Consider the following 14,551-nt stretch of genomic DNA (forward strand, 5'->3'; position numbering starts at 1 on the left):
GATCGGTCGGCAACAGCTCGTCTCAGGAATCCGAAATGACAGGACACAATTTCGCAAATACTGTAGATTCAGGTTTTGGGTTATCACCGTTTTCTCAAATAAGTCAAGACACATTTTCTGCTTGTCAAAATGTGAATGTTGCCGGTGCAAATGCACTGCCGAAAAGCGTAGAGAAACAGATTCCAGACACTAATACATTATTATTGCAATTAATGCAACAAATGGAACAAAATCAGAGACAAATGGGACAAAATCTTAAAAAGTTAGACACAGTGGAACAAAATCTCAAAAAGTTAGACACAATGGAACAAAATCAGAGACAAACACAGCAAAAGCTTCAAAAGTTAGACACAATGGAACAAAATCTTAAAAAGTTAGACTCATTGGAGCAAACTCTTGAACGAACACGTGAGGATTTAACTGCTGAGTTACATCACATTGAATCAAAATGTCAAAAAGTCTGTAATGACGTAAAAACACAAATTTGTGAGCATTTCCAACCTATTTTTTCGCGTCATGAAAATGCACTACAGAATCATGAAGCAGCTATAAAAGAACTGCAAACTATTGTTCATGAAAATCATGAGACCTTGCAAGCAAAATTTGACTCAGTTGCATCTACCGATACGGTTATGCAACTTGCAAAAACTCAGGAAAACTTAAAGGTCACAGTAGACACGATTGCAACACAAATGGACACTCTGAAACTTGGTTCAGAAAAACATAGAGAGGAAATGATTTCACTATCGGATAAAGTAGCCGAACTTTCAGATCAGTTCACTAACTTATCTACAAAGGTAGATGATGATCTGAATGACACAACACCTGTAGCTTTCATGGACACTGAAGAGTATGAACAAATTAGAAAATTCAAACAAAATCAAAATCAAATCAATACACAGTACAAAAGAGAAATCCGGGAAGTGCAAGATCAGTTGGCACAAGTAGTACAAGAATTACGTATTTCTGAGGACACTCGCGCCCCAATACGGGAAGAGGGACATACAAATACGGAACAGACACAAAATAATAACACAGGGCATTTCGGAAGTTATGAAAGAAATTGGCAATGTGCACCGAATTTTGAGATGGAACGGCCGACACGACCTAACAATGACCGATATGCGACTCGCCGACATGATGATTTTGACTATAAGCTGTTCATTACTACACGTAAATTCAAAACATTTAAGAATTCTGGCAACGACATTCATCCACAAGCATGGCTCCATCAATTCTCTCATTGTTTTCCTCCCAACTGGTCGTTAGAACACAGATTAGAATTTATGTGTGGCTACTTAGAGAATGAACCAGCTGTAAGAATGCGATCGGTCATTCACGATTGCCACAGTGAAGGAGAGTTTTACCATGCCTTCCTCTCAGCATATTGGTCTCAAGCCACACAAGACTGTGTAAAACATAGCATCATAATGATGAAACGTTTCGAACAATCTGAATTTTCCAGTCTTATGAAATATTTTGAAGACATGTTGCATAAGAATCAGTATCTTTCAAACCCATACAGCCCCTCAGAACTCATCCGCATTTGCTTAATCAAACTGCCTGAACATTTACGACATATTATTTTGGCAGGACGTTGCAAAGACGACATTGAAGCATTTCAGGGACTCTTACAAGAATTAGAAATTGACACTGACAGTCGCCGGATGCGAAAACAGGAAAACAATCACTACAGGTCACATACGTCACAATTCCGTGACGACAGAAACAATAACTGGACACGACAAGGCTATTCTTACAACGCAAATCGTGACCAAAACAGACACCACCCATATGACAACCATTGGCTGAGTAATAGTTACAGAGAAAGATCGCATTTCCGTAGTAATGAATATGACAGAGGCAATCATAGAAATAGACAATATGACAACCAGAACTATTATTATCAAGGGAGACAGAATAACTTCAGACGCAACAGTTCAGCGCGCAGTTACGACTCAGGGAGAAATTCTCCACCACATGACCGACAAACAAGAAACTATGTAAACTACCGACAAAACGACAGACGTGAATTTCATCAGAACTGGCGGGATTCTAACAGAGCTGGGCCCTCTCGGCAAGGCGAATTCGTAGAAGTTAGGTCTCCTAATCCCAATAACGACGCGCGGCAACAAAGAGACAGACAATGACTAGCACCGCAGGCATACACGTGCGCCGGCTGGCTCCGAGAAAAATAACATTATATCTGTTACTGCTAATGAGATTTTAATGCAACATTTTGGTTACCTGAAAATACATTCTGTATTTAAAGTACTTTCTGAGAGATACCAGATGACACAGAGGTTAGTTTATGTGATAGCTACACGATTTTTATCACGACGCTACTAATGAGTGACAATTTACAATGTTGCTTTTGCAGTGTATCTGTTTTATATCTGCACAGTTTTCTGAATTCTTCTAGGAAGAAAAACATGTTTTAGTAGTAACTTTTGTGGTATAGCAACAATGAGACAGCCTTTTTCGTGGCATAACAATACGTTACTGTACAGTACTTTCCTCATCACGGCAATAAGCGTAATAACTAAGATATCTATACGCAAAGCATTTCACTTTTGTGTATCATGAGGTAAGTACATTGACTTTAGCAGAACTTTGCTTACAGAGGACGATAACTACGACAGTTCCACAGAATTATCTTACAGCAAGACGCGCATTTAGCGCTACAGGACACGCATTTGAGTGATTAATCTTATACTTAAAACACTTATTTTCAAAGATTTTTTAATTACAAAGAAAGTTTTCCGTGATACATTTCATTCCATTGCTGTAATTTGTAACACCTGAGGGTATAATTACATTTATCCTCAGGGGGGTACACGCTTGATTTGTGTACCATGTGTTTGGCAAGCACAAGGAGCCCTAGCTAATATGGTATTTGCTTATACAACTTTACACATCGGTACCATATTTCTCTAACACAGAATTACACAGCTATCTGATTATTTGACAGAGAAGCAAACATTCTTTTTACTATGTCAGTGACACATGTTTACGCAATTACACAGTTGGATAACGTCACACTTATGAAATTGTATTTTGTCTGTACTTTGTGAAATGCTCATATTTTTTCGGAACCATTGTGATACTATGAGAGCTTTGAATGATGTATTTGGTATGAGATCATGATTTTTAAAGTACGTTTGAGGCAGCTGACACTTTTGACATGAGCAGAGAATTTATTTAGGCTTAGAAATTATTGGAGGAAGTTACGACGATTTTGAGATTTGACTGAAGTGTTATGATGTTATTATTACGACGACGATGTGTATTATGTTGTTGAGGAATGTTTATTATGCTACGTATTTCTCATGATGAAATATTGAAGAAGTGTCGACGAATATGTATATGTATAATGAGGTAAGGAATAATGAGTAGTGTTTAGGGACTCTGATTTATGAAAAGGATGTTGGAAACCAAGAAACGTACTTTAAGAGTTATGAAATGTGTGTGTATATGCGTGAATGTATTACAATGCAGACGAAAATTTTTTTTGGACACTGTTATATCAATAGCATTTTGTTTCTACACATTTGCAACGCAAACTCTTGACCTGTGAAATATTTTTATATGAGACTGTCACTGTAGCAGAAACTGCTGTTGTAAATATTTCCGTACGAAAGTTAAGTGACCACCTGCACGTAATGCGTCGCGGGCACCCAGCTGTGTCAGACGCCTGGAGAAAAAGCCATTATTGCGAGCCCTTTTCAGCGGCACAGGTAGCACAAAAAAAAAGGGGAGGCCATTATCCTTGGAAATATTCTTACATCTGCAAACCTGATAATGGCAAGTGTCTTTCTACGAGAATTGAGAGCTACTGACTTACGAAATGCCACATAGCTATTGAATGATGTTTTTATGCTTTGGTTTGCGTAATTGCTTATTTCATTTGACATCTGTTTTCCAGCTGTGTTGCAGCATTGGTTTCATAAAATAAAATTAAATGCATTTGCTAATGTGAACACTTTCTGTCAACAGATCTATTAAATAATTATTTTATGATCCACATTCTTTAAAAAAGGAGCACTTGGAAAGGAAAGAACAATAAGAAGGAACTAGTAACTGCATTCATAATTTTCTTTTCAAGTAATTGGTAACTTTTTGGTAGAATAACTTCTTGTGGTGCACCACTTTAATTACATAGACATTAAGATGTGATTATACATTTCCCTTATCTGCATTGTTATCTTTAGTGTACTATTTTTTCTGCTTGAGCTATGTCATGTTTTGATATAAGTTATTACATTTGCTGCTGCTAGCTTTGCCAATCTGTATTTTTTGTCATTGCTGCTTGTGTTAATTGTTTTGTGCTGCTGCATTGCCTCGTTCCTTAGTTTAGCATCTGAGCTCAGTAGATTTAAGTTAGCTTAAGAGGGGGTAGCCTCTAAGAGAATGAGTTGCGATGAATTGGAAGAAATGCATCGAGAAGTTATACGAAAAAAAGTACAGAAAACAGGTTCCGGTAGGATTTTCTTGGAAATAAATGTTGAGGTAAGAAATGTGTGAACATATAAATACAGAAAGCATGCTTAGATAGAATTTTTTTGGTGGAAACAAAGGACGAAATAAGACGAAAGATATATGAAGTTTTGGGTTGGACTGCAGTACCACATGTTACACTGAAAACGAACCCTGTCCTTTCCTATTGGTATTATTCCGCTATATGTTTATGTACCCTTGTGTATTTGTCTTTTTCCTGTCTTTATGTGTTTAGCTAATAAGATTTATGTTGTAGAATTTTCTGATGATATGTTATTTACTTAGTAAAGATGTTTAGACATTATTTATTCTGTTTTATGTTAATGCTCATGTGTGAAGTTGATGTTTCGAAAGTTATTCTGATCTTTTATGTATGTACTCATGTCATAATTCCTGTAACACTGACGTATATGTCTATTTCTATTCTTTTGTAACGCCTGTTTTACTACAAATGTTATCTGTATTGTTATGTTCTTTAATGATGTATTTTGTACCTTTGTAATTGTATTTTCATGTTGTAAATTTATAATGTGTACAGACACCAGTTCTTCAAATTAAGTTACATTTCACTGCACACGTTTCTGTTGGTCATAGTATATGGACAATATGTGAGAAGTAGGGACTGATAGTGTTTGCATGTGTGTTAATGATTCAGCAAGGGACTGGATAACAGCATTGCTCGTTCTAAGGACAATTAAAAGAAAAACTTTCTGAGTGCACAAGTGGTGGTTTATGGACTTGCTATATTCTCTGCAAGAATCTTCGATGGTGATTGTGCACCTGCACAGTCGCAACGGATGGCTGCTGGCCGTCTATACAAGGACTACAGTGGGTCTACATCTTTGATGGCCCACCAATACCGTAATCTCTACCAGGACTACAGTGGGTCTGCTCTGTGATGACCTACCTACCAATATTCATCAAAACTTCGACTGACTCTGCTGTGGGTTTGCTCTGTTGTGGACCAATACTTGTCTGCATGTCGAGAGTCAGCACTGTCTTTCCGTTGGAAGGACAACACTACTTCTTCAAGACTGCATGGAAATCCACTACTTCTGTGTGCATTTTCTTTTACTGCTCAGACTTTGAGAAAAACACTGCTATTCTCCTGTTATGTACGATTAGGACTGTCTTTATGGACTGTGAGAAAATTTGAGCTTTTGACCAACATAATATCAATAAGTGTGTGCATTTGATTTCTTTGTTATTGTAATTATGAAAAATTTTATCAAATCATTATTGGCCACTGCCCAAAAAAAAAATTTGTAAAGTTTTTTGTGGGGAGCATGGGGGCTATGTAAGTAGGCTGTTTATGTTTTCTCTATGTAAGTAGGCTGTTTATGTTTTCTGTATGTAAGTAGGCTGTTTATGTTTTCTCTATGTAAGTAGGCTGTTTATGTTTTCTTATTGGCAACGTTACGTAGCGCTCAATATGAAAATCACTGGCTGTGCTGTGTGCAGTCTGTGGCTGCTTTGCATTGTTGTAATACTCGCCATTGTAGTGTTAGGCAGCTGGCTGTGAACAGCGCGTAGCGTTGCGCAGTTGGAGGTGAGCCGCCAGCAGTGGTGGATGTGGGGAGAGAGATGGCGGAGATTTGTAATTTGTCATGAACTGATATATATATTATGACTTGTGATGATATAAAGGTAAATACATTGTTCGTTCTCTATTAATATCTTTCATTTGCTAACTATCCCTATCAGTAGTTAGTGCCTTCCATAGTTTGAATCTTTTATTTAGCTGGCAGTAGTGGCGCTCGCTGTATTGCAGTAGCTTGAGCAGCGAAGATTTTTGTGAGGTAAGTGATTTGTGAAAGGTATAGTTTAATGTTAGTCAGGGCCATTCTTTTGTAGGGAATTTTGAAAGTCAGATTGCGTTGCGCTAAAAATATTTTATGTCAGTTTAAGGACAGTCTTGTAAGAATGGTTCAAAGGGGACGTTTCAATATCAAGAAAAACTTGAAACACCACATACTCAGCCAACGTTCCAGACAGCACTTCTTTAGAAACAACCATATGTCCATGTTTTATGTTTCAAGATGTCCTAACAAGCTCAAAGTAAATAATAATTAAGCGTCCACCTAACTAAGTATGTTGTAACAAAGGTTGAAACAGACTACCACTTTCATGCTGGCATAGCGCTGTAAATATTCTACTGCGACCTCTAGTTCCCATACTCAGATTATTATTATTATTTTTGATGCCGTCTTTCTGCCTACACCTTTGGTCATATTGTTTCTCCGCACACTGCATATCCCAGACAAGATGTTACAGAATGATGGTCGAATTGTGAGGAGACCATAGAAAGTGCTGGAAACGGCAAAATGACAGTATGCGTTCATGGCGATTTATAGCTTTGAAATTTACCAGATGGTAACTACGTGACAGAAAATGAGATACGTTTAATATAGGTGCTACGATGTAAGATGTAAAATATGTTTCTTCGTTACAGAAAGACGAAAGAATTTTATTGCTTCTATAATGTGGAAGTGATAACTCAGAGACTGATGCATAGTGTGAAATCAACTCCTCAACTCCTCTTTGTATCTGGATATCTATCTGGTATACAGTAACCTAGCGAGTAAGCCTTGTGTGCATAGTAATTCTTGTGCACAATGACTCTTGGACATGCAGTAACTCTTGTGGATGTAGTAACTCTTGCATGCACAATAACTGTACTCTTGTGGGTGCAGTAACTCTCATGGGTGCAGTAACTCTTGCATGTGCAGTAACTCTTGTGCATGCAGTAAATCATGTACATACAGAAAGTCTTGTGTGCAACAACTATTGTGCATGCAGTAACTCTCATACATAGTTACTCTTTTGCATGCTATAACTATAACGCAGTCAGTAACTGTTTGGTGTGCAGTAACTGTTGCATTTGCAGCAACGTTTCTGTACACAGTAACACTTGCATGTAGAATTACACTGGAATGTGCAGGAACTCTTGCACATTCAGCAATTCTAGCTAGTGTAGCAACCATAGTGTGTGCAGGATCTCTTGCATGCACAGTATTTCTAATGGGCAGTGTAAGTCGCACTTGTGCAGTAGCTCGTGGATACACAGTAACTCCTTCATGCACAGTGACTCTTGCATGTACAGTAACTCTCTTTTTTTCAGCTAATATGTGTGCAATAGCTGTGGAGCTTGCATTAATTGCTTTGCATGCTGTAATGCAGAAAGAAATAGTTGGAGAGAGAGAAAAGTAGGAAGTAGAAAGAATGGAGTGAAGGTGGGAGGGAGGGAGGCAGGGTGGGTGGGGAGGGAGGTAGGAAGGAAGGGAGAGAGGGAGAGGAGGTGGGAGGTTTGAGAGAGGGAAAGAGACAGAGATAAGGGGAGGAGGAGGGCGGAGGCATGGTGAGAACTTGGAGGAAGGGTACAGGGCAAAGAGGGGCTCAAATTCAAAGATATAGTAGCAACAGCAATTGAGAGATTCACACCTCATCAATTGGTAAGAGATGGAACTGATCCCCCATGGTACACAAAATAGGTCCGAACGCTGTTGCAGAGGCAACGGAAAAAGCATGCGAAGTTCAGAAGAACGCGAAATCCCGAATATTGGCTAAAATTTACAGACGCGCGAAATTTGGCATGGACTTCAATGCGAGATGCCTTTAATAGGTTCCACAACGAAACATTGTCTCGAAATTTGGTAGAAAATCCGAAGAAATTCTGGTCGTATGTAAAATATACAAGCGGCAAGACACAGTCGATACCTTCGCCGCGCAGTGCCGATGGTATTGTTACCGACCACTGTGCCGCTAAAGCGGAGTTATTGAACGCAGTTTTCCGAAATTCCTTCACCAGGGAAGACGAATGGAATATTCCAGAGTTTGAAACAGGAACTGCTGCTAGCATGAGTTTCTTAGAAGTAGATACCTTAGGGGTTCGAAGCAACTCAAATCGCTTGATACGGGCAAGTCTTCAGATCGAGATTATATACCGATTATGTTCCTTTCACATTACGCTGATACAATAGCTCCCTACTTAGCAATTATATACAACCGCTCGCTCACCGATAGATCTGTACCTACAGAATGAAAAATTGCGCAGGTCGCACCAGTGTTTAAGGAGGGTAGTAGGAGTAATCCATCGAACTACAGACCTATATCATTGACGTCGGTTTACAGTAGGGTTCTGGAGCATATACTGTATTCAAACATTATGAATCACCTCGAAGGGAACGATCTACTGATACGTAATCAGCATGGTTTCAGAAAACATCGTTCTTGTGCAACGCAGCTAGCTCTTTGTTCGCACGAAGTAATGGCCGCTATCGACGGGGGATCTCAGGTTGATTCCGTATTTCCAGATTTCCGGAAGCTTTTGACACCGTTCTTCACAAGCGACTTCTAATCAAGCTGCGGGCCTATGGGGTATCGTCTCAGTTGTGCGAATGGATTCGTGATTTCCTGTCAGGAAGGTCGCTGCTCGTAGTAATAGATTGCATATCATCGAGTAAAACTGAAGTGATATCAGGTGATCCCCAGGGAAGCGTCCTGGGACCTCTGCTGTTCCTGATCTATATAAATGACCTGGGTGACGATCTGAGCAGTTCTCTTAGTTTGTTCGCAGATGATGTTGTAATTTACGGTCTAGTAAGGTCATCCGAAGACCAGTATCAGTTGCAAAGCGATTTACAAAAGATTATTGTATGGTGTGGCAGGTGGCTGTTGACGCTAAATAACGAAAAGTGTGAGGTGATCCACATGAGTTCCAAAAGAAATCCGTTGGAATTCGATTACTCGATAAATAGTACAATTCTCAAGGCTGTCAATTCAACTAAGTACCTGGGTGTTAAAATTACGAACAACTTCAGTTGGAAAGAATACATAGATAATATTGTGGGGAAGGCGAGCCAAAGGTTGCGTTTCATTGGAAGGACACTTAGAAGATGCAACAAGTCCACTAAAGAGACAGCTTACACTACACTCGTTCGTCCTGTGTTAGAATGTTGCTGCGTGGTGTGGGATCCTTACCAGGTGGGATTGACGGAGGACATCGAAAGGGTGCAAAAAAGGGCAGCTCGTTTTGTATTATCACGTAAAAGGGGAGAGAGTGTGGCAGATATGATATGCGAGTTGGGATGGAAGTCATTAAAGCAAAGACGTTTTTCGTCGTGGCGATATCTATTTACGAAATTTCAGTCACCAACTTTCTCTTCGGAATGCGAATATATTTTGTGGAGCCCAACCAACATAGGTAGGAATGATCATCAAAATAACATAAGAGAAATCAGAGCTCGAACACAAAGGTTTAGGTGTTTGTCTTTCCCGCGCACTGTTCGGGAGTGGAATGGTAGAGAGATTGTGTGATTGTGGTTCGATGAACCCTCTGCCAAGCACTTAAATGTGAATTGCACAATAATCATGTAGATGTAGATGTAGATGTAGAGGAGGGCATGGGCGAGGAAAAGAAGCAGGAAGAAAGATGGGGGACTGAATGGAGGGATATAGAGAAAAAAACAACCAAATGCATTTTATACCGTATTTCCTTTCTGTTGTCTATGATAACTAGGTGTTTCCGAACTTAGGGAGGGAGTATATATATATATATATATATATATATATATATATATATATATATATATATATATACTACTCTCCATTAGTTGGGAAACTTGGAAACACCTAGTAATTATAGACAACAGAAAGAAAAAACAGTATAAAAATTCATTTTGTTGTTTTGCAAATGTTTATTAAGCTCAAATAATACACAGGAAGGTGCAACCATTAAATTTTCGTTTCCTCAAATTAGCCACCGTTTGGTTTCATCACTGCCTTGCACACTCTCAGCATGTGCTGCATCAGTTTTACCAAGATTTCAGTTGGAATTAATCTCCATTCTTTCTGTAGGAACCCCCACAATTATGATCAACTCATGATTTCCCATTTTAGGCTCCTCCTGTCCAATTCATCCCATAGCAGTTCGATTGCATTACAATCAGGGGATTGTGGCGGCATTTCCATATTTTTCAATATTTTATGAACCCATAGATACTTCACATAGTTCTGACACAAGCGAGACGTATGTTTTGGGTCGTTGTGTTGCTGGAAGTTAAGCCCTTGCACAGACACAAACCAGATGTCTTAGCATGTCGCTGCTAAATGGCATGATGATCCTTTTGGTTCATTTTTTCCATCTATTTTCACCAAATATCCGACTTCATTCCCTCCATAGGATCCCCATACCATCACAGAACCCCCTCCATGCTTTACAGTTGGAATTACGCACTGTGGATTCAAGCATTCATGGGGTAAATGGCTTAAAAACTGACGGAATTTACTTCCGAATATATGGAACTTGGATTCATCAGTCAGTAAGACTCTTTCCCAATCCTCCGCTGTCCAATGTTGGGGTGTCTTAGCCCACCGAAGCCTTTTCTTCTTGTTAACAGGGCGCAACAGTGGTTTCCTTGTTGCTACATAACCTTGTCAACTGCCAGTCGTCGCCTCACTGTGGACTCACCCACTGGAGTATCTCTCGTTACGTTTATTCAGTAGTCAATTCAGGGACAGTTTCTAATCTGTTACGTTTACTGGTCACTACCAAATACTTTCCTTGGCGTTCTAATATCTTCCTGGGTGCTCGTGAGCGAGGACGATCTCCATAGGAGCCTGTTTCTTGACGCTGGTGTATGGTTTTGACAACTCCGGTGATGGAAATCATCAGTTTGTTTGCTATTTGTCGGACACGATTGACATCTTGGTGGAATGTGATAATCATTACCCGTTATTCATAAGGTTCAAATGGCTCTGAGCACTATGGGACTTAAATTCTAACGTCATCAGTCCCCTAGAACTTAGAACTACTTAAACCTAACTAACCTAAGGACATCACACACATCCATGCCCGAGGCAGGATTCGAACCTGCGACCATAGCCATCGTGCGCGTACAGACTGTAACGCGTAGAACCGCTCGGTCACTCCGGCTCATAAGGAATCTGACACTTTGTGGTCATTTTCAATTACTTTCGCAGCGTGTTATACCTTTATGCAAACACATCTACAAGTGAACAGAAATATAAAGAACGTACCTCTGCATAGCCATGCGGTCTACTCGCGCCACCTGGCGTGTTTAGTAGGACTGCTTCGACAGGTAACGTTGGTTTACATAAATAGGAACGATACTAGTATGTTCCAAAATGTATGTTTTTGTACAATGATTAAGTGTACAATACTGTACATGTCATTATTAACCGTTATTTGAGCTTGCTTTTCCGTATTCTAACAAATAACTCACATAGTGTTTATATATATTTTATATAGCGTAAATAATAATATGTTTACTATAATTGCGATCACGCAAACATGTTTTTCAGGCAATTAAATGGAGACTGATGAGAAGCAAACAAACACTAATTCTCTGGTGATACGAAAGTATGATCTTCCATGAAGTTGTGAGACATCGATTAATACAGTGTTGGCACCAAGTTGTAGAATAGGAACTGTGCCAAACTGCAAACTGCTATCTGTCACAACAACAACAGAAATTTACAGATCAAACACGCACAAATCGCCGTAGATTGCAGCATTACAATATCTAACCACAAGCACTGCTGTGTGACGCCAGTGGAGAAGTTTCCAGAAGAGAATCTATGGTAAGCAATTTGCTCTAATGTGGGATGTGAGCGAGAGGTGTACCAGCCCCACTAGATATGCCTAATGCATCCAACAGTGCACATGAGATACCAGCCCTGCTAGATGTGCCTAATGGAATTGTTTATCCAACAGTGTGTTTGACATACCAGCGCTGCTAGATATGCCTAATGGTGTTGTGTGTCCAACAGTCTGCATGACATACCAGTCCTTCTAGATACGCCTAATGGTGTTGTGTGTCCAATAGTGCAAGTGACATACCAGCCCTGCTAGATACGCCTAATGGCATTGTTTGTCCAACAATGAGCACCATATACCAGCCATGCCATATATGCGTAATAGACGTGACTGCTACTGTCGCAGGTTCGAATCCTGCCTCGGGCATGGATGTGTGTGATGTCCTTAGGTTAGTTAGGTTTAAGTAGTTCTAAGTTCTAGGGGACTTATGACCACAGATGTTGAGTCCCATAGTGCTCAGAGCCATTTATGCATAATAGAGTTTTGCAGCCAACAGTATGTGTGTGGCAGGATGTGTGGTGGTCCCTCCGGCCTTCAGTGTGTATATTGTGCTGCCTGCTCATAGTTGCACTCCATGCTACCCAGCACAGGAAGTGTTCCTTTCACGGATTCTCGATTTGTCATGTGACTTGTCCCCTGTGCTCTGCTTGATACCAGCCCCCTAACAATGTGATCACCAAAAGCAACTGACTGCGAGAGAAACTCATGTCTCAAACACCTCGCACCTACTGCACTTCACAACACACTCTCAACTCTACGTTACATTCCTTAGAGACTATTCACCACAACTTTTAATGACAAAGTATACGATGTGCCCACACTCGGCTTTTTGTGTCTTCTATAATTGCAAGCTAACAACTTTCCGTTATTTGCCTTAATGTGAACACTTGATTCTATCCATGTCTCATTCTTCTAGATCAACAGAGAGCACACTACTGGCGTCGATGGCGCGTCTCTTCGTGTTTTAAAACATGTAACATAAGTGGCAGTCACATCTGATTGACTTCGCTTAGGAGCACGAAACTCTTACACCGCCAACAGACCATCAACCTCAGTTTGTGACATAAATTTGAACTTGATACACCAAATTGTTCCAGGGAAAAACGGTTCATAAGACGGACACGCAAACCAAATAACTGATGAAAAAGTGAGAGAAAAGATTTTTTTTGTGTTAGATAATTAACTAAACATCTGTCCATATTTGTCAGCTGAGGCAAACCATACAGTGATAACAGAATGATGCAGACAAGAGTATTGGGACAACCTGCATTCTGTGCCACTTTCCATTGTTGCCAGATGTATCGAAGATGGCGGCGATGACGTCATCCAAGATGGTGGCTGTGATGTCATCAAAGATGGCGGATATGGGTGGGAACTTTGAATTTTGGTGAGAAGAAGGTCAACTGGGCTACCCGCACTAACATAACCCCCCGAAAAATGGGGGAAAGTTCAGATTCCAACAGGATAACGAGCACATCACACCACAGTTATCTATACTAACCTAAGAAAATGGCAGGAAGATAGGTCACTTGGGCTACCACCACTATCCTACGTCAACCGACCACCACCTCTTCCTAGGAACTTGTGGGGAGTGGACTCGACCTGTGCTTGATGTAAGTCTTTATTATTTTGCAAGCACTATTTTATTTAAACAATTAGAGGCACTACCACAATCCAGTGTGGTCGCCAGGGTGTCCAGGCTTCATCTCACCTAGTCACAGTAGCACCACCAGAGGGTGCTGTCATCCTCCTGTATTGTAATCGAAGATGGTGGGAGGGAATGGAGGGAAACAATGGGGTCACCATGAAGTCTGGAGTCCAACTGATCTAGTACACAGTACCACCGCCAGAGGGCGCTATAATACATGCCATAATCCAAGATGACCACCATGATGATGCAAGTACCGTTGTCCAAGATGGCGGGAAACAGTGTGTCCACCACAAGGTCTGGGTCTAGTACACAGTACCACCACCAGGGTGTGTTGTCATACATTTTATGATGTAATCCAAGATGATGGTCTGGGGGGGGGGGAATGGTGGGAAAAGGACTCTGTCTGAGCTGTACATAAGTTTCTATTTTGCAGAAAGTGTGTCCATCACAAGATCTAGAGTTCAACTGACCTAGTACACAGTACTGCCAGCAGAGGGTGCTGTCAAACCATGCACAGGTGCCCTCAAACATGAGGCAGCGACATCCTTTTCATACTTGATACCTAAAGAATTCCTCCTGAAAATAAGTGATCACCTAGACACTGTTGCTGACATGACCTGATGGGAGTGAAGACCTATTTGCACAGTGAAGACACCCCAGGGGCGCATGCACCTCCACACCGCCATGAGTCACCACCAGATGCAAGCCAGTGTGACCCATCACTCCCTCACTGCTGCTGCCTACACTGACCGGGTGAAAGTTGCGAATATTTTCGAGTATACAGT

Source organism: Schistocerca serialis, unplaced genomic scaffold, assembly GCF_023864345.2.
Source record: "Schistocerca serialis cubense isolate TAMUIC-IGC-003099 unplaced genomic scaffold, iqSchSeri2.2 HiC_scaffold_1343, whole genome shotgun sequence".
NCBI classification, from domain to species: Eukaryota; Metazoa; Arthropoda; class Insecta; order Orthoptera; family Acrididae; genus Schistocerca; species Schistocerca serialis.